Consider the following 21,162-nt stretch of genomic DNA (forward strand, 5'->3'; position numbering starts at 1 on the left):
AACTCAGAATGGAACCTGCGGGCCACCCAAACAACCACTCACCGGGCATAGGTAGAATAAGTAGCTGAGAACATCTGACATCCCCACTTTCTATGAAGTTTTAGAGTCTCTGAGTCTGACAGATGTGTCTCCTGCGGCATTGCCACATGTGTCTCATGCCTGTGGAGATAAGTGTGCACTCCGTATCATTTCACAAAGGTTTTGAGCCCCAGCATATTCCATATTATGAATTTAAATTTACCCATTCCTCTGCTCCAGAGCTCTCAGATGCCCTGTCAAACATTTACCCCACCTTCGCCGCCACCAAAGACCTTAACGATAGGGAAGTAATCCCCCCACCCACTGGGTAAACACAGCAATAACAGTTTGTGCCTCTCCAATCATCTTCTACACCCACAGATCCCACCCTTGAACCCTAAACCAATCAACACTTGTTTACTGACCCCTCCCACACAACAATGGGGAAAATAAGCAATAAGCAGCATCAAAGTCAACCCACAATCAATCCCCATCTATCTCCACCCCAACAAGCTAAAAGACTATGGTCTGTACCACTGTCTCACTCCCAACACAACACATTCAGTCTACAAGAGTTACAGTGCCAAGTTGAGGAGGTGTAGAGGCAACAGTCACACTACGGCAAGCCCCGGCTGCACCCTCCCGCCCCTAGCCACCACAGTTGCACAAACACATACCTGTTTATAATACAGGCACCATCTATTACACAACCATCACATTTGCCTCAAGACAGTTAACAGAAAAGGAAAGTAGTAGAAGGGAAGAACAGTTAAACTGATGGGTGGTGGGGGGAGAAGCCCACCCGTATGTTACTAGGGGCCCTTCTGCTCATTAAGAGCGTGGCCCGAGGACCCAGTTGCAGACTCATAGTTATACGCTAGGCATCGTGAGCCCTCCACCACTGAGCTGGGCATACAGTCCCTCCTTGCCAACATTCAACAGTAAGCTCCTGCAGCCCACTGAGGGGTATCCTCCACATCACTACCCATATTTGTGTCAGAGTTGGAGGCAGTGACCTCCTCCCCCAGGCTCTCGCCGCCTCGAGCTCAGCCTTCAGCAGTGGTGGATCCACTCAAAGCAGACATCTCCACTTGCGGTCTGAGTCAAGACGCTACAGGTCCAAAGAACCATCATGACGTACTCCTACTTGTTGGGAGGAAGGAGAGGCACGCCTGCCCCACTGGCCTTGCTTACTAGCTCTTCGTGTGCCAGGTGCATCTAGGTGCTGCCTATCCGATCTCCACGAGGCCAGGATCCCCTCCTCGCTCCACACCTCCAGCCAATCCTGGGCAGCCTCAGGAGTAGTGAAGAAGTGGGTATGATCACAATGAATGACCTTCAGCTAGGTAGGATAAAGGCGCATGTACTGCAGGTCCATCACTCTCTGCTTCTGTTTCACTCCCCCAAAGGATGCTCTCTATTGTTGCACCAAACGTGTGCAGTCTGGGAATATACAATGATGTGAATATACTCGACATTCTGCCTTAAGGATGCAGTCAAGGTCCCTATAATTTAGGATCTTTGTGATTAGTGTACGAAGAAAAGTTCACCTGTCTTACCCTCTGCTCATTTCGGGAACCCAAAAAATCTGAGAATGCACATTCAGGAATGGCACCACTCAGCATCTTCTGCTCTGCACTCCAGACCCGCTGTTTTGACAGTCAGGTTGGTGAGGGCCGCCTTCAGAGTACAGCTCAGGCAAATTTGGTTCATTAGTGAGGGATCGCTCCGCCACTGTGTGGAGGTCAACTCTTAAGAGTCCAACATCTAAATATACAGCACCTATTTTTGCCTGCCCCACCGTGCTTGAGGCCTCTATAGCTGCTGGTATTTGACCCCCAGTGGGATTTGTATGGGTGCCCTCACCCTTCGGGGGAGACTCACATGGAGGATCCATCCACAGCCTCCCGCCCTGCGCTGTATACTGATCCATTTTAGTCTGCTGTGCCCCCTCTGCCTTTACCCATGGCGGCTTACTCCAGACTGGATAGTAGTTGTCCATATAACAGAGTTGCAGCATGTGGGTTACCCCAGGTCTTGCGCTACCCATTCAGGCAGGTGCGGGTCATGACTCAAAGGAGCCCTTGTCTTATAGAGTGAGCCTGGACCAGACACAGCCCACTCTAGTATCCCTCTGGGGCGTGACCAGCAATGACTGCCAAGATCGTCATGGGGGCAGGCCTCCTGGGGCAGGGCACGAGTGTCCGGGGGTAAGGGAGCAGTCCACATCCCAGCGAGCCACAAGCATTACCATCAGATAGGTGAGGGGCCAGTCTCTCACCTGGTCAGGGGTGGCAATGGACAATCCATAGCACCCAGGAGGTATTTATGAAACATAGGTGGTAGCTCCGCCGAGGGTGCCACACGAGTGGGGAGGCGGCAGCCACCCACAAATGTCCCCAATGGTACTTCAGTCCTGGCACTCCTCTCAGTGGGCTCTATGGTCCCTCAGAGCAGGCCTGATGGCCAGCACCTCCAAATCTAATGCCCCCGCTGTTGGAATTGCAGCAGCTGACTTCTCCAGTGCAGTCCCCCAGGGGCGACGCCCCAGCACCCACCAGAGCAGCAATCCAATGATGCGGCATGCAACAGGGGCCTTCAACTTGAGACGTCCATCACGCCAACAGTGTCTATGCAGGTGGGCCGCACGTGTCCCACTAGATCTGCCAGAAAATCGAGGGAGCCACAGATCACCCACCTCAGGGCCACCATGAGCTCCACCATGTCCCTGGCTGGCCTCCTACCTCAAAGGCTGCATAGTGTTGGGGAGAGACAAAGGGGGCATCAGGCCTGCCCACCACAGCACATAGTAGTGCCAGCACTAAGGCCTTGATGCTTCCCCACAGTCCCTTGCTCCTCACACGGGGTTCCAGGCGCAGGCTGCCTCTACGTGTCTGCTCAGTCAGCGAGTCGTAGTCCCTTCAGCAATAGGGCTTGGCCCCCTCAGTCAGAACGTCTGATCCCGTTGGGCTTACGGCCTCTGTCCAACAGGGAAACCACCTTTAGCACTGGTCCTCCACGTGGCGGGCCCCTATGCAGGCACAGTGAGCAGGTGGGACTTGTCACCACAGCCGGATACCCCAGTCAAGGTTCCAGTCCCCAAGACTGACTGCAACAACCCGGTGCAGGCGTAGTCGGGTCTCCCAAGCGGATGCCAGGCCTCAGCTATGCTCCGCTAACAGTACGGCACAGCAGGGCATTGTCTGCTCCAGTCCGCTCTCTCACACAGCCCCTGGTATCACCACAGGCGGGAAGTGTTGCTGCAGGAGAAAGGCAGCAGAATGGGCAAGATAAATGAAGGATTGCAAACTGGCTGGCCACTGAACTCCTTAGAACATGTCCGCTGCTGCGCCATCTTGGCCACGCCCCCTCAAGATAACATTACAGTTAGGAATATTTGCAAGTTTTACTTTTATTGAACACCAGAGTTCAGGGTCAGATTTAACAGGACCATAAACATTAAAAAGGGTAAGGTGTGCATTTTCAATGACAACATGAGCCAACACCCATCTAGTATCACATTCAGCGGAAACAACTTGCAATTTCAAAGTTTCTGTAATGCTGTTATACTCTAATCCCTCAGGGTTGGCTTGAAGCTCAATAGGTCCACCTCTTGAGCACCTCAATTCTGATTGCTGTTATAGCACAGAAGGTTAGGGTGATCAAGCGAACAAAGGAAAGTGAGGGTACAGCAGGGAAGGTGACCTGTAAAGTATAAACACAGATACCGTCATCCTGCACAATGTAAAGGAGATATAAGACTCTACCTATTACCCTTCCTTACCTGTAAATAAAAATTCTCTTTAATGTTTTGTTTCAGCAAGGGGATATAGATACCATATCAGTGTAAGGCTTCTGATTCCTCTTCAAATAATGCAATAACATTTAAGAATGTGTTACTCAAGAACTATAAATGTTTTTGCCATCCTTGTTTCACCTTAATCGCTATGGTAATAAACCTACCAAATAAATAATGAGCATTGCCTCACAGGGGAAGAACCATGTCCAAGGACTCTAACACACCTCTGTTAGGATTGATCAAAAGAATAAACATAATGAACACAAAATAATGTTGGCACAATTCCTCAATAAGCGCTTTCTTATTCACTTTGAAGATATAGGTAAAATCATACAGTCCTTACAATTACAGACAATACAAACAGTGTTGGAGCAAATCATCCTTACCACACCAAGGAGCAGAGCAGAATCAGCTTCAGTGAGTCGGACTAGTTACCCAGGACAATATTCTGCAATGTGATGCCAGCGGAAGCATTATTTAAAGTACTTCTGGTTTGACGCCACTGTTGCAGATCAGATCCCCGATGCCGTCTGCTCAGTCGCCAAGGTTCATGGGATTTGAAGTTTTGTTACTTGCGTCCTCCGAGTTTGTCCTCATTAATCTATATTACATTCCCCACCACCCTGTGAGTGTAGTAAACAGATTCATCATCCTTTCTACTCCCAGCTACGATGCTAGACTGTGGAGTAGAGTCTTGCTCCTAATGGTATTGACAATGTTCACAACCCTTATTTGTGGGTTTTATGACAAAGGATGGCAACACCTCCTTTATGATCAACCGGTGGAGAAAATAAAAAGCTGACTGACTTATTCTTTATTTATCTTGACAGATTCAGAGGCAATACAATGTGTATCTTGAATAAAAGCAATCGTTGAATCAAATTTAGATAAGTGAGAAAGTACCTTTTGCCACTTAACTGGATGTTCAAAACCATGAACATTCCATGAGACAGCGTTAAACATTTCGGAGACACAGGGAGTGACATACAGGAATGACAAGCTTCAAAAAAGGATAAAAAGACAAAATAACATTAAGAAAAAAGATATATATTTCAAAGGGAAGAAAGGAGGTCAAGCTCCATACCCGAACTCACCGAGAACAGGAAGGAAGAAAGAAGAGAGAGCAAGAAAGGGGAATACATATGAAAACACAGAAAATAGCAGATCATGGAAAAACATCCAGATCTGCATATGCAGTATGGAGATTCTAGTATAGGACGTGTCAACACCATAAAAAGATTGACAACCAAGCACAATGAAATATATTAGAGAAGAAAAGAGAAGAACAATCAATATACATAGAGGTACATCATATATTTAAGGTTTCTGGGCAACAGTGTCCATCCCCTTAGGAGGGATCTTCAGTTTATCAGCATCATAAAAAGATTTGGTGGTGCCCTCTAGGTGATCTTGCATGAGCAGTAATGTAGAATGCCATACCTAAATTGAGTTGACCCCCAGTGGTCTCCAACTACTCCTTGATCGCTTTGAGGCATTCTGTGGAATGAGAAGCTTGGAGGTCAATACTTCGAAAACCAAGCTCCTGTTGATGAACCCCCACAAATCGTTCAAAGGCAAAATGCTGCTGGGGGGACACCACTGGAGAAAGTGGCCACATTTGACTATCTGGGCGTGACTCTCTCGGAGGAAATGGCCTGGAAGTACCATATCACAAAGTGAATCCTACAGCAGATGAAACCCACAGGGGCTTTGATTATGTAGCAAAGGGCCTCCTAGACCGGACCAATTGCAGCTCCACTCCAGATATATGACCACAAGGTTGTAGACTCTGCTTTGCATGGGGCTAAACTTGGGGATTTGACTATCTGGAGGGCTTCCTAATCACTGAGAACAACATTTTAAGATCCTTTTGTTCTCTTCTCCAGAGTACCCTGCTCCACCCACTAAGGCTTGATATGGGTAGATCATCTACAGTGGACAAAGCAAGGCTTTGCCCCCTCCTTTTTTTGGTGCCCCTACAACAAACCCCAGAGCTCTCTCACTACGTAGTTGCTCTTGATGAAGTTTACATACTTGACAGTTTTTAAAAAAATCAGGAGTTTCACCAAAGTCCAGACATTACTTACAGCTATAATCTTGGGGAACTTGTGGGATGCCACCGATCCCAGCTTATTGGCTAGTAGAGAACTGGCCAAGACTCAATATTGGAACTGGGTGGCGCAGTCCACTGTCACCCATTCGTCTGGAGGCGATCTTACACTAGAATTCATAGAATTCAAGTGTCAAGTGCATATGAACAATATATGGACGTTATCACGATTCCACAAGATAGGAAGCTTTACATCCAATTTCTATGCGGCTCCCTCCCTGTTAACTCCTTCACAGTAGCATGGCATCGGGCTTCCTCCGCAACACAGTGTTGCCAAGTTCTGGTGAGTGTATTAACCACAGTTTCTTTGCCTGCCCGATGTATAAATCCCCAAGAATCAAATGGCTAGCCCCTGTCTGTAGGCTGTTGGGAACTCGCTGCCACCAAGGAGCGCTGCACATTCTAAAATCAGATTCTAGGCCTTTAGTTGTTTGTGCAGTTGCTAAGTATCTTGGGAAAATGTGGATCATTAGAAGGTATGCAGCAAAGAAGTGATAAGGCGCACCCCCTAAATTGTTATCACCTTTTAGCCAATAATTTTATGTCTCATATTTTAGTATTTTGCCCATTCTTTTAACATTGTGAATATAAAGTGGGTCTTTATGTGCAATCTAACTAGGGCTTAACCCATTGACACCCTTTTAACTGTTGTCTTAAATTGTTATAACTAGCCGGCATAAATCAAATTGACAGTTGTTGCTATGTATACAATGAATTATCGTCATGACTGTAACATCATATTTCTGTACTGTATTCACTTAAGCTTTTATGGTCGCAATGACCAAAATAAAGTTTTTGACTGAGTTGCCTCATTGTGGTCTTAGGGTGACAAATGCCTTCTGTCTGGCATTGATTGGTGTGGAGGGGTATTGGGCTCTGAAGAAATCATGACCAGACCAGACGATCCGTCGCTTAGCTTTAGCAGGAGATTGGTGACTTCAAGAAAAAGCATGATGCCAAAAGGTTTGTAGGAGAGAGGATTTAGTTGACCCAGTCGATGGGCTTGCTGTAAATTAAGAGGAGGGGCAGTAGGGATACCCAGCAAGTCCGAAAGAAACTTCTTCAGAAAATTGATATGATTAGGAGCTTCAAGAGCCTATGGTAACCCATATAGTCAAAGATTATTGAGACAATTCCTGTTTTCCAAGTATTCAGTGTAAAGCTTAGGTTGTGATATTTCTTGTTCAAGCAGGGAAATCTTCACAGCCGTATCGGGAATATATTCAACACATTGCTCCAATGTAACCATGCCGCCCTCCTTAATAATCCATCTATCTTCAATCTGCTGCAATTTGTCATTAGTGGCACTCATAAAAGGCTTCAGAACCATTACTTCATCAAGAATAGTGTCTACAATGGAGATACTAGAGGATAAAATAGATAAGAGAGGATCATTCTTGGTAGCTGTCATACGTAGGTCGCTCTCCTTTTTCACATAAAATAATTTGTGAGACCGCTGCAGCGATTTCGTTATCAAGGATGTGTCCAGAGAGTAAGTGCAACAATCTTCAGCAAATGAGTGACCCATGTAGCAGTCAACAATAATTTGTAATTCCACTATCAAAGTATCAACCACATCTGTTCTGGTAATCGGAAGTTGGTACCACTGTTGTGAAGGAGCTATGTCACAAAGAGGCACAACAACCTGGGTACCTGTGCAGAACTCACACCTCACAACTATCTCCCATGTTCATGCCAGCACAGTTGTTTGCACATCAGTAGTCTTGGTATGAAGTTAGTTAGCTATGAAAAATACCAATTAGGGATCTGCCAGAACTGAACTTAAAATATCATGAGGCAGCACCACCTACTGCAAGCATTGAGTGCATACCTTTAAAGGCATCCCTAGGGATAGAACACAGTTCCATAAACTAGATGCAGGCATAATATAAGGCAGCCTCAGAGTGAGAGGCAGTAATGGGTCCTAATAAATATGTTGGTGGGGTAACCAAACATACCTGTGAAGCATCATTAGGAGATGACAGACGAGTGACGGGCTGTACAAAATAGGGCCAGTTTATGTGAGGAAAGAAAAAAAGCACGTTCCTCAAAACACGTGTATTCGGGTGAAAAGTAAATAGCTCCTCAAGCGATGGACATGTTCAGAAGAAGGTGAAGACCGCAGGGGTCCTGAAAATGCCACATTTGATGGTTGGTAAAATAAAGACAGTCCGCGTAAAAACGGAGCTCACGAAATTGTCGCAATCTTGATTGGCGTACAAGCCACACCCCATCATCAATAGATTATTAATTAAGAGATGTGATTTACAGACTACAGCATTATATTTGTGCATAACACTCCATTAAAACCATATTTACAAAAATAGTTTTCAGCCCAGTGAAAAATTGTAATGTCCAAATAGAATTAATTAATTAATCACAAACGTTTTCTAGACTGCCATAGTGTCATTAACCGTTTATACAGCAAATTACGGTTTATAAAATGTATTTTAATTTCTAAAATAGTAAGTTATTCAAGACTAGACTGTATAATTAAAATGGGTAAACCAGGTCGACCAGACCCAGAGAGTGCATGACAGAGGATAAGTTCATACAAAGGTAAGAGCCCAGACGATTGTTGCATTCTGAATATCTTGCTAGTTCACTGAACCATATGCATCTAAACAATTTCTCATTTTGACCTACACACATATTCTAATCATTGTTATCATGAAAAGAGTTAAACAGTTGTTACCTAGAGAAATTTGTGTGTTTATCTTCCGCAATAGGACAGTAAAAAGGTAGTCCAGCTTTAAACCAGACATTAACTGCGTCTTATTAGTAAGAGTTAGCCATGCGGCGTGTTAGCATCATTTGTGTCACCAGGACCTATACATGTATATAAGAGTCATGTTGTAACTAAATCTAAGAATTGCACAGTAAATAGCTGGAACCTAAAATTATTTATAATATGGAATCAAAATTGTGTGGATTCATGTAAATTTGAGGAATTAAGGAGTAGAGATCTGGGTTGCATTTGGAGAGAGTAATAATTGAGATTTAATTTGTTGCCAAACTCATAATGGTATATTAATTTTTTATTTAACGTTAGTAAAATATGTTACATTAAAATAAAAATATATATTTTTAGATCAGTTTTTAACATTAAATTGAATATATTTATATTTTTTAACTTGCTTAAATAATTAAATTTAACAGTATTTCCTATGGGGTTTTATTTTTAGTCTCTACCTCCAATATTTTCTTCGAGAGGGTGTTGCAGTACCACTCGCTCTCCATGTCTGGTGCTGGACTTTTGGCCGCCATAAGTGTGGCAGGGTATGCTCAGACGTGAGTCCCTTGCTCACTTTGCCACTGGATTCAAGCAAGCCGGGCTGAAGACGGCTGGAAGGCCAGAAACCGGTCCTCGGAAGCTTGTTTCCGGTCCAGGGAAGACATGGCTTGGCAGTTCGGGCTGGACTGTTCCCATGAGGCACAGGGTCAGACTGATTTGCATATAGCCATGTCTGAACTGGGGTGGCAGAGTGGGCTAAAGAACGGTGATGGATTAAACCCAGATCTTTTGACTGGGTGTGAGTGTTTGATGGATTCAGATGCTCCGTCTATCACCACCCCCTTTTGTACCGCTTTTGGTGCTGGACTTACTTCAGCTCTGAGCTGGAGTAAACTTACTTGGGTCCTTTTTCTTATTACACAGTAACCCACACAATGGCCTTTAATGCTTTCTTGCGATCGGACAGACACGGAAGAGAGAGGACACGCAGGGGACGTTTATCCGTTGGAATCAAAAGCCACGAGCGTAGAATACCCGGGGTCAAAAATAGGAATAATCACAAACCGGCTACCTACGAATGAGGTATGGTGTAAAACACAAGAATTTAAACTACCGGTCCTTCTGCAAATTATTAGGGCGCAATAAAGACGCCCATCGATAAGGAACCATCGTGTGGGTTACTGTGTAATAAGAATTGAATAAGGAATAACGTTAAAACGAAGCAACATTTTCCCACACCACCTATAAACCAAAGAGCTTTGAGCGTGATTACGTAAAGACAACCCTATTGAAGAGTGGACAAACAATTTGGATATCTTACCTTTGTGTGATTACACAGGTGATACGAGTGATATGGAGAAATAATTACCTATTGTCCTGAAGAAGGTGGCTATAAACAGCGAAAAGCCTCCGAAATGCGTTGACTCACTTTCTAATTGTTAAATTTGGATTGGTCAACTAACAGAAGGGCATAGGGAAGGGTCCCCCAACCCTTTGTTTTCCATATTAGTATCTGAATTAACAGTGAGAAGACTTAGTGGATTGTCTTTTCTTTTTTCCTGTTTAATTTTATGAAATGTTTTATGACTGATTTTTTTGTCCCTTTTTTAAACAAAATTTTGAGTTTTATATTTATTGTCACATTCGATTGAATGTTTTTTAATATGAAAATAAACAGTCTGTTTTTTGATATAATTAATGTACTAGATTTTTCTTTGTAAGTGTTTCACACAATCATGTGTATTTAACTCTCTGAAGCGAGTGAGTCCAGTGAGGGGGGTTTGAGTGGATGTGTCTGAGGTTGATGATATATGGTTTACCCTAAGGGAAAAATCTTTTTTTACTTAACAGTAATTTGGTGCTCTATTCCCTTTTGGGTGGTTACAGAGCCCCTCTCATTTGTTTAACGCAGTCATCCTCCAACCTGCCTCAAAACAAAAATGTGTGTAAATACTGTTTGTGCAGGCTGGCAGTGCAATGTTCATCCAACAGCTCTACACCAAAGACTGACGGCCTGATTTAGATCTTGGCGGAGGGTAATACTCCATCACAAACGTGACATATCCCATCCGCGATATTATGATCAGCGGCGGCTCCTCCTCAGGAGCCGAGGAGCATCGCCCTGCCTGCTGCGAGCGCAGCAGGAAAGCACAAATAGATAAAATACCATTTCAATGCAATGTTATTTAGCTACCACTGCACCGGCTCGCGCTGTGTGCTGCGCGAGGGTGTGGGTGGGCCTGAATCCTGCAATTGTAGGATGACAGCACTGGTCTACAGTGCGCATGACGGATTGGCCGGCTGTCTACAGCCGTCCTATCTGACATGTGCAGTGTAGACCCAGCAATCCAAAGACTGTGAAACAACCTGGTTATTGCTGGCATAGGCCCCTAACGTCAAAATGAGCGCTGGGTGAGTCTTCTCCCATGAATCCTGGAGTTGCTTTCACAGCATGAAAGCAGCTCCAGGATTGGTTGGAGTTCCATTCCACAAGCAGGAAGGAAGTCCTTTTTGGTGCAGGGGTTGTGCTCCAGCTCCAAGTTTATGGTGAGTAGTGCTTTCACGCCCCACCATTTTAGGTCTTGCCTAGGCAGCGCTTGCTCAAGTTTATGCGCTGATCACCTATGAATCTGGCATACAGCATTACTCAGGGGTGTTGTGTCCTTGCCATGCTAAGTTACTTTCACACTAGTGGAGCGGTGGCAAGACAGGATTTGGTGTGCAGCAGTGGCAGAGTGGAACAAGCATTGACAAAGCCAATAGTTCTTGCCTATGCAAGAGCTATTGACTTTGCCAATGTGTTTTAGACATGTTGTACACCAGTGTGGATGCTGTTCAGCATGGCTATCCCTTAGTGGCGTAGAGGAGGGGGGCTTGGAGTGCTGTAGAATGGAATGGCGAAGAGTGGATTGGAGTGTCCTAGAGTTGAGTGGCATAGAGTGTTGTGTATTGGGGTGGCATAGAGTGGAGTCGCACAGAATGGTGCACAGTGAGTGTCGTAGATTACAGAGGACTGGTGAAAACTGCATTGGCATAGAGTGCTGCAGAGTATAGTGGGATAGAGTGAAGCGGCATAGAATTTGGCGGCCTACAATGCAGCATCGTAGAGTGCAGTGGCATAGATTAGAGTGTTGTATAGTACAATGGCATACAGTGTAGTAGTGCAGAGTAGAATAGATTGGAATGGAGTGCAGTGGTGTAGAGTGGTGCAGGCTACAGTGGAGTAGCACAGTAGAGGGTAGAGTGTAATGCCATATAATGTAGAGGCGTAGTGTGGAATGCTGCAGAGTGCAGTGGCTTAGAGTGGAGTGATGCAGAGTAGCGTCGGGTAGAGTCCATTGGCATAGAATGCAGTACTACAGAGTAGAGTGGCGCAGAGTACAGTGGCATTAAGTGCAGTGTTGTAGGGTGCATTGGCATAGTGTTCAGCAGCATAGAGTAGGATGGTGTAGAGTAAAATGGTGTAGAGTGCAGTGGCACTGAGTACAGTGGTGCAGAGTAGACTGTAGTGGCGTAGAGTACAGTGACATAGAGTGCAGTAGCCTAGAACAGAGTAGTAACAGTGGCGCAGAGTGGTGTACAGGGGAGTGCATTGGCATAGAGTAGACTGGTGTAGACTGTATTGGTGTAGAGTGTTACAGAGTGCAGCGGCATAGAATTCAGCATCTTACAATGCAGTGACATAGATTAGAGTGGTGCTTAATAAAGTGCAGCAGCATAGCGTGCAGTGGTGCAGAGGAGGGCAATATGGAGTAACAGAGCTGAGTGGCTTAGAGTGGTGCAGGTTAGAGCATAGTGGCGTAGAGTGCAGTGGCAAAGCGTGGAGTGCCTCGGTGGCGTAGAGTACAGTGATGCAGAGCAGAATGGTGTAGAGTGCCTTTGCATAGAATGCTGTAGTGCAGAGTAAGGTTGCTTTGAGTTCAGTGACAAAGAGTACAGTGTTCTAGAGTAGAGTGCTGTAGAATGCAGTGGTGTAGAGTGCAGTGATGTAGAGTGCACTGGTGTAGAGTAGAGATGCTTAAATAGCAGTGGCATATACTACAGTGGTGCGGAGTAGCGTGCCTTTGCGCAGGGTGCAGTTGTGTAGACTGGAGTGGTACAGTGTGCCTTCACGTAGAGTGTATTGGCAAAGAGTGTTGCAGGGTGGTGTAGAGTTGGAGTTGTGCAGAGTAGAGTGGAATGCCCTAGACTGGAGTGGTATAGAGTGCAGTGGAGAAGAGTACAGTGGTGTATAGTAGAGTGCAGTGGCATAGAGTAGAGTGGTGTATATTAGAGTTGAGACGCATAAAGCGAAGTGGCGTAAAATACAGTGAAGTACAGTGGAGTGGTGCTGAGTAGAGTTCAGTGGCACAAAGTGTAGTGGTGTAAAGTGGAGTGCTGCATAATAGATAGCAGTGGCATGTATTGGTGCAATGTAGAGTGGAATGGCATAAAGTGGAGTATGCATGGTGTGGTAGCACACTGCCATTACAGACAACACATTTTCAAGTGAAATGACCGGTACATTTCCATAGACGTACGTTTTTGCTAATAAAACTAAACCGTGCACAAGTTATAATATGTGGAAATGGCATCACCTAGTGTATTGATTTGTTTTGATCATATTAAAGTATTTGTTTCCAACACACTTCAGAATTAACGAAAATGTGCTTCATTTGTGCTTTCCTAATTCTGATATATTCTGAAAAACTTGCACAGCTCATTTAAATGTTCTTGTGTGCTAGAAAAAACACTTTCCTACCCACATCTTCCAGAAACATTGTCACATAAATCTTCTTACTTTGAAGTCAGAAAAAAGAAAAGTAAACACCAAGCTCTCTTGGAAGACAGAGCCTGCCTTTGACCTCTGTCTCTGAATGCACAGCAAATGTGACAAGATAAGAACAAGATTTAGAGGTCTGTTTACAGAAAGGAGCACTCATGAAAGAATACAAGGCGAGGCAATGTGAAACAGCTTTGCTCCATACGAGGGGGAACTGAAGCTTGGCAGCCAAAAACAAATAAAGCCAGCAAATATAAAGCTAGTAAATGTGAGTTACAAAGCCAATGGTAAGCAACGGGTGGAATGCATTTCCAGGGAAGCTTTCTGAATGTCCTCAAGATGTCTTCCACAAACCAGACAGTTGTGCTGTTTGGTTGGCTTTGTCCTAGAAAGCAAGCTGATTACAATTTAGGATGTGGGCTTTTAAGGCCTAAGTCACACTGGATGGAGGTTTGAGTGTTTTCATGGGAATTGGTCATTTAGGAACTCTTGCGAGAACACTGAAATCTCAGTGAACATCTTGCACACCTCTATGTAAACCACAGCCTTTTCTCTATTGCCTTGTTGGGCAACCAAGAAACGATGGCAGTTTCCAGTGAGGAATCCTTATCTGTTTGTGCATCAGTGTTTCTCCACACCAGAATCTTCAAATCCAGCGGAATAAATAAGTCTACGGCAACCTGAAAAAAATAAGGAAGAGCAAGAGTATTAACGTGATGACAGGCAAAATATATTAAATCTTCCTTTCCAGACATTAGAAAAATATTTGTGAATTCTTGCGTAGAAGCAATGCATAAACAGATGCAACATATTGAATGCAATATGTGGGAGTCAGTAAATTTATAGAGTCCTTCTAGAAATAAAAGGAGAACCATTTCCTTAGAAGCCTATGCTTCTTAACAGGAAAATCGAAAAGTCATGTTCAATATTCTGTCCTCTTAACAGAAGGAAATAAGCAGTGCGAAAGCCAATAGGCCAGACTTGCAGTCTGAGTCCTGACCAGAATATAAAAATGCCTGATGCAGTGGAAACAAATAACAAATATTGCTTTCTGTATAATACAGAGCTATTAAAGAATGTAATATCTTTATTTGGTGTAAACCTGAGATGTAAAATTTGCTAGGCAAGATTTCCATAGGATGTGGAGTGAATGATACACCAATCGGCAAGTGGCATGAGGTAGGAGAGAGATGCTTCTTAGGGAGAGCCAAAATACACTTTATGTATATTTTTCAGAATTGGTAGCATTAGGTCTTTGGGACAGTTGTGCAGTCAAAACAGACCTAAACCCACATGTAGTTTTTCCATTGCACTCAAGAACTAGAAAGATGTGAAAAGTAACAAATCCAAGGTTTGTGTTTGGCAATTAGAAAGAAAAATACCAGCGAGAAATTCTGCACTATTTCGGCAGAGTAAAATATTGTTTTAACTGTATTGTAAATCCAAAGCAACTGACTGGAGTCCTGAATCTAAAGTCAAAAGAGTGAAATGCGAATTTGGATCTCAGACAGACAGTAAACAGATTCTTGTTATGGTATACAGTGTATGTAACACATTAAAAACTGAGTGACATTAAGTGGCATTTCCTCATTCTTCAAGTATCTCTGAATATTGAAGCAAGAGTTGGGATTAGAACGTTGCAGTAAACAAAAATTATCTTAGAACAAGAGACTCTGGGCCTCATTTAAGAAAAGTGTTGAACCGATGCAGGAAAACAGTGATGCAACACTTTTAACAGCACCTTCCTTGCGACACCATGCATGCGCCATATTTACAGTATGACACTCCATGTCGCAAGGAATGACAGATGCATCGGGAATCCTGACGTATCTGTTGGTACAAAACTCATGCATTGCTGGAGTTGTGTCGTAAGCATGAAATGAAATGGAACATACATTTAAATATCGCATGTCTACCCGGAGGCATCCCAACGCTGGTAACAGCAGGTGAATAGAGTTCGTCCAATTTAGGGGAACAACCAGGTCTTTAACAATTTGCGTAAGACCAGATAATTTGTTTCCTTTTGTAAGTGGAAGGGAAGGGCATTCCACTTACTATGCAACTCCATCAATGCACTGGGGAGGCCAATACTCTGACTTTGCCAAGTACTCTGATTGATTGATACACATTGCACTGCATCACCCTCACGCCTGCTATGAAGGAGGCATGAGGTTTTGACGCAGTGGTGTCCTAGAAATAAGTGGTGCAGTGAAATCTGATAGATGCGCCACTTCTACTAGGCATTATTACGGCGGAACGCCCACCCTGCATACATTATACCTGATGCAGGTATAATGTGGTACAGGGGTTTACAAAAGGACGCATCTGCCTAGATGCTTCACCTTGTAAATATGGTGCAATGTGGCCCATTGTTTACGCCGCTGCTGCATCACAAATATGACGCAACAGCAGTGCAAAAGTGTCATATTGGGCTCATTAATAAACTGCTCTGTTTCTTTTCACATAGCTCATTCCCATGAGCATACGTTAACACCAGTCCAAAACCCATGGCTAGTGCTTAAATTGAAATAGAATAAGTGCTGAAGCCTAAAACTTGGATCAGAAGCCTGTGACCGGCCCTATTAAATGCCAAAATGTCAATTAACAAGGCTGCATAGTCTTTATACTAACTCATGCCTCTTTAATCCATCATTAGACAATCCCTGCTGTCCCTTTCACATTCTTACAGTTTCCTTCCTTCTCTATTGGTCATGGGGTTTCTTAATGTATTTGTCTTCCTTCATCTTTCTTCATTGTGTGTTGTTACTCTCTTGGTCTAGCTTAGAGTCTGATGATGAAAATCAGTGCCTGTCCCAAAAGATGACGGCCGATGGGCCCCACATGCAACCACCAGCTCAAATTAAGCACTGCTCTTTGGCATGGTGTGCATTTGTGGACGAGTTAGGACATTCATCTCTCCTACTGGACCTACTAGCAAAGTCTGTGTCCTTGAGAAATGGAGTGGTCCAAGTGCAGCTCTTTATGAGGACAAATATTTAGATTAACTATCCAAAAACTGGGAATTTCAACTCGACATCTTTGCCCGGCATATGCTGTCTATTGTTAGCAATCCTCTTTGCCTGTAAATACCACATACGTCAGACTCTCTGATTCATTCCGGCGGAGTAACGTGTGGGGTAAGCCGGAGGACAACTCATCCCGAGTTTGTGAGTATAGAGTTGGCAACACAAAGCATTCCTTATGACAAAGTAAGTAAGAAATGATTTTAAAACCCAGATTGTTTCTCTACTTAGATTGCACAAATAGCAATCACCGCCAGACGTTCTGGAGTGCTCATGAAGCAAGCAAGCTATATCTATTAAGTATGACCAACACTTCCTTTCTATTCATTTCAGAGACAAAAATGTGTGTTTTCTATGTTGTATGTCTTGTTAGTTTTTCTTTTACAGGGCCAATTGCGCAAATGGTTTGTTTCAGGTGACTGCACCTGTTTGAGCTACCCATGACTTGGGTGACCATCTTCTTTCTTTTTTCTTTTTCAGGTCATGCAATTGCATGTAACTTGAGCAAAAACCGCTGTAGGCACATTATAGCCTATATATTTTTATACACCCACGAGCCAGGTACTTTTTAACTCTTCACTAAATCCCACCACTCACATAAATATCCCTATCACTTGCACCACACGCACCACACATAGTCATTACTATCAGTGCTCCCGCGTAGTCGCAGGTCGCAGCACGCCGCATCCCGCTAGAGGGGTGCGAAGACCCCTATGATGAAGCATGACACCAAGGGGCCTTTTGGTGTGTGAGGGGTATTTTACAAAACACTAAGTGCTCCCACACTCCTGTGGGTAACACTTCCCTCAGTCACTGTCAGTAGGATTCCCCTTGTTTATGTAACTAAGCCCGTGGAGTAAGAATCCTACATCATTACTCTACCTCCCTCCTTTGTTAAAATTTTGATTGCTATGCATGACATATATGTTTCTAATTCCGGCTTATCAAAACCAGGGAACAACAAAAAGTTCACTGGTTTCATGTAAAAATATTTGTATTGTAAACCAAATGCAAGTGTAAATGAGTGACCGGTACTGGTCCACATTGTATGTGAAAAAATGGTTGCGTATGCTTAAAATATAGTTTTGGTGTGCTGAGTGAAGTGATCATCGGTAACGCTCCTCCATGTGGCTAAGTGTCACAGGAACGAAATAAGCGTTCTCACGTACCGAATAAACAAAAACAAATATTTCTAAAAGACCCCCTAGAGAAGGAGCCAGCTAACTAATTTCCTATTGGTGCCTTTGATGCTTTCAGCACGAGGCAGTGCTACCTGCAGCCTTTTAGAACAAGAAAGAGCGAGAGACAGAGTTATAATGACTGTGAATGACTAATACTGAAACTCAAACAATGAAAAAAAAAACGCGACCCGCGTTGTGTTTAATGACTGTGAATGACTAATGCTGAAACTCAAACAATGAAAAAAAAAACGCGGCCCGCGCTGTGTTTAATGATTGTGAATGAATAATGCTGAAACTCAAACAAGCAGCAGCTGTTTTAAAGCACACTTGTGCATGTGGTGGCATCTTTCTTGCGGGAGCGAGCAGCGGCCAATTAGCACGCGCGCCGCTGCTCGCTCCCGCAAGGTGGATGCTGCCACAAGCACGAGAAAGGGAAGTGTACAGACCTGCTTACAGAAGCTTACAGGTTTTTAGGTACGTTTTTTAGCTGGTTTAATCATCACAGTGGTACACTGGGCAACTGTGAGTTCAACAGCATGCTAGGATTCACTGGCCCAGATGGAGGAGAGGGTCTTTAACTCCAACTGTAGAAAATTCTTATCTTTTTGTTGTGAACCCCATATTTTAGGAGTCACACCCAGGTGACATCCTGAGCCGTGTGAGTCAAACATACACCCTAGGTCTCTGCGTAGAAAAGGAAACTTCTCACCCCCTCTCCTTCCAGCGGGATATATTGAATTCTTGGGGCTGCCAGGACTATGACACATAACCCTGCATTTTATAAAAGTTTGCTTTTATTACAAACTGACGCGCGCCGGAGCACAGCAGTCTCCGCTCCTCAGAAGCATTTTAAAAACTCTGTTTGTTTGAAAATTGTATAATTTGTCGCCGCATTTTAAATCCACAAGCCTGCTAGCACTTACCTACACTCCTGCACCCTCTGACGCTCGGCTACCCGCACCTCCCCGGTCCACCACAGGATTTTTCCCGATTGTTGTGGAGGGAGACACGGAATCGTAATTAGATCTCCAGGCTAGAGGGGAGGAGGGCGCAGCGCTATTGGCTGACCCCACTTGCACCGCCCCCTGTCAGCTCACCCTCCATCACGAGGAGATATAGCCCAAGGCATTTACACCAACTAAGAAGAAGTATCCTTGCCTCCTGCCATTGTTTTTGGGATCCAGCAGCTCAAGACACCACCAGCTGCCCCAAATGTGGCTTCTGTCTTCGTCCCACGGCTCCATCTAAGGCTGTACAACACAACATGTACCTGCTGAACTGCAGGTCCCTCCCTAAACATTCCTTAGAAATGTCAATGTTGTTGGAAGAGCTTAAGCCCAGCATTCTGTTTTTAACTGAGACAAGGCTGCATGATCAGTCGGAACCTGACCTTGTTCAAACCCTTCCCCAAGGCTTTCAAATTCTCCGTAGCGACCGCAAAGGGGGAAGGGGAGGGGGACTAGCAGTCATCTATAAAAACGGTATTAGATGCCGGAGCTCCCCTCTCTCCATCCCGGATTGCGAGAACCTGGCTTTCACCATAGAGCTTTCATACATCCGCACTTTTTAGGGGATCCTTATCTACAGCCCGCCAGGACAGTTCCCCAGTGCCCTTCTATCAATTATCGCTAACCAGGCCTTTATCCCATCTAACTTCACTCTACTAGGGGACCTCAATATTCATTTTGACGACCCTACAGATGTCACTGCCCGAGAAAGGATTAGTAGTCTCGCGGCCTTGCAGCTAAAACAACGAGTGCTCTACCCAACCCATAATAAGGGCCATCTCCTTGTACCCATATTTTCCAATTGTCCAGACTTGCAGATAGATGCACCCTCCCCCTTACCATGGACAGACCACTTCCTCATTCCAATATCCTGGTGCACTCCCGAACCACACCTCCTCACTCCTCCAGCAGCCCGCAGAGGGCGTAATTGGTCAAAACTCTCTCTAGTCGAGTGGAGGACAGGCCTTGAAACCACCAGACCCCCTAGTTCCTCTGACCCCTCTCTGGCCAATGAGAGATTCAATAATTGGATTTCTGCATCACTCGACTCTGTGCTCCCCATTGAACCCATCATACCTAAACGCAGTTACAAGACAGCGTCCTGGTACTCCCCTGAACTCAGAGACCTGAAACGCACCTGTAGAAAATTAGAAAGGAAAGGCGCCTCGACTATTCCCCCTCCAGAAAAACTGAATATAGAGCAGCAATCAAAGCCTATAAAGCCAGCATTAAATGCGCACAGGCATCCTTCTTCGAGGGCAAAATCGCTGAAGCCGCGTGAAAACCAAAAGAAATATACTGCATTGCAAAACCGCTACTACATCTACCAGAAAAACAGCAGGACGTCCCAGATGTTCAAACTCACTGTGACAACCTTGCTGACTTTTTCGATCCAAAAATAGAAAAAAATCTACACATCTTTCTACCAACCTCAGAATGATATTAAAACTCCTTTACAATCAGAGCCCCAACCCCACACCACACTTGATCACTTACCTTCCTTGGATGTGAGTACTCTAGAACTTATTATGCACCAGGTGAAATTGGGCTCTCCTAATGACCCAGCACCTCCTCATGTCTTACTTTCAGTTGATACCCACATCATACCCACCATTTTGGAATTACTGAATAATTCCCTCTCCTCTGGCATTGTCCCTCTCCCATGGAAGCAAGCCATGGTGAAAGCCCACTTAAAAAAAACATCAAATTTGGACAAAGCTAACCCAGCCAACTACCGACCAATTTCCCTGCTGCTGTGGATGAGCAAAATTCTTGAAAAATACATAAACACTGTGATAACGAACTACCTGGAGACTAATAATATTCTAGACCCCACCCAGACCGTTTTCCGTCCCCTTCATGGGACTGAGACTGCCTTGGTTGCCGTAACAGAGGAGGCTAGGAAGATCGTGGATAATGGAGGCTCCGCCGCCATTATCCTCCTTGACTTAAGTGCCGCCTTCGACACAGTGAATCATAACATCTTATTGCACAGACTCAGCAGCAGGGGAATTACGGGTCTGGCACTAACCTGGATTAAATCTTTCCTGTCCAATCGCTCTTTCCGGGTTTTTGAGGGTAACAATACATCATCCAGTAAACCCCTTGGTTGCGGCGTACCGCAGGGCTCTTCTTTGAGCCCTACGTTATTTAATATTTACATGAGCCCCCAGCTGAGATCGTCCGCCCTTTTGGTGTAAAAATCATTACTTACGCAGATGATACTCAGCTAGTGGTGGCTCTCAACCCCCCTCAAGATGCACACAATAAACTCAAGGAATGTCTGGAAGCAGTCCATAGTTGGATGACCTCCTCTTGCCTCAAACTGAACGGGGAAAAAACAGAGCTGATGCTCCTGGGCAATCACACGAATAACATCATCGACTCACTCTGGCCCCCATGCCTAGGAGCAGCCCCGTACCGAAGGATAAAATCAAAAGCCTAGGAATTTGGCTTGACAAGCCCCATAATTTTAACTGTCAGGTGGCCAAGCTTTCCGCCACCTGTTTCGGCCTTTTAAGGCTCTT

This window comes from Lissotriton vulgaris, chromosome 5, assembly GCF_964263255.1.
Source record: "Lissotriton vulgaris chromosome 5, aLisVul1.2, whole genome shotgun sequence".
Classification (NCBI taxonomy): Eukaryota; Metazoa; Chordata; class Amphibia; order Caudata; family Salamandridae; genus Lissotriton; species Lissotriton vulgaris.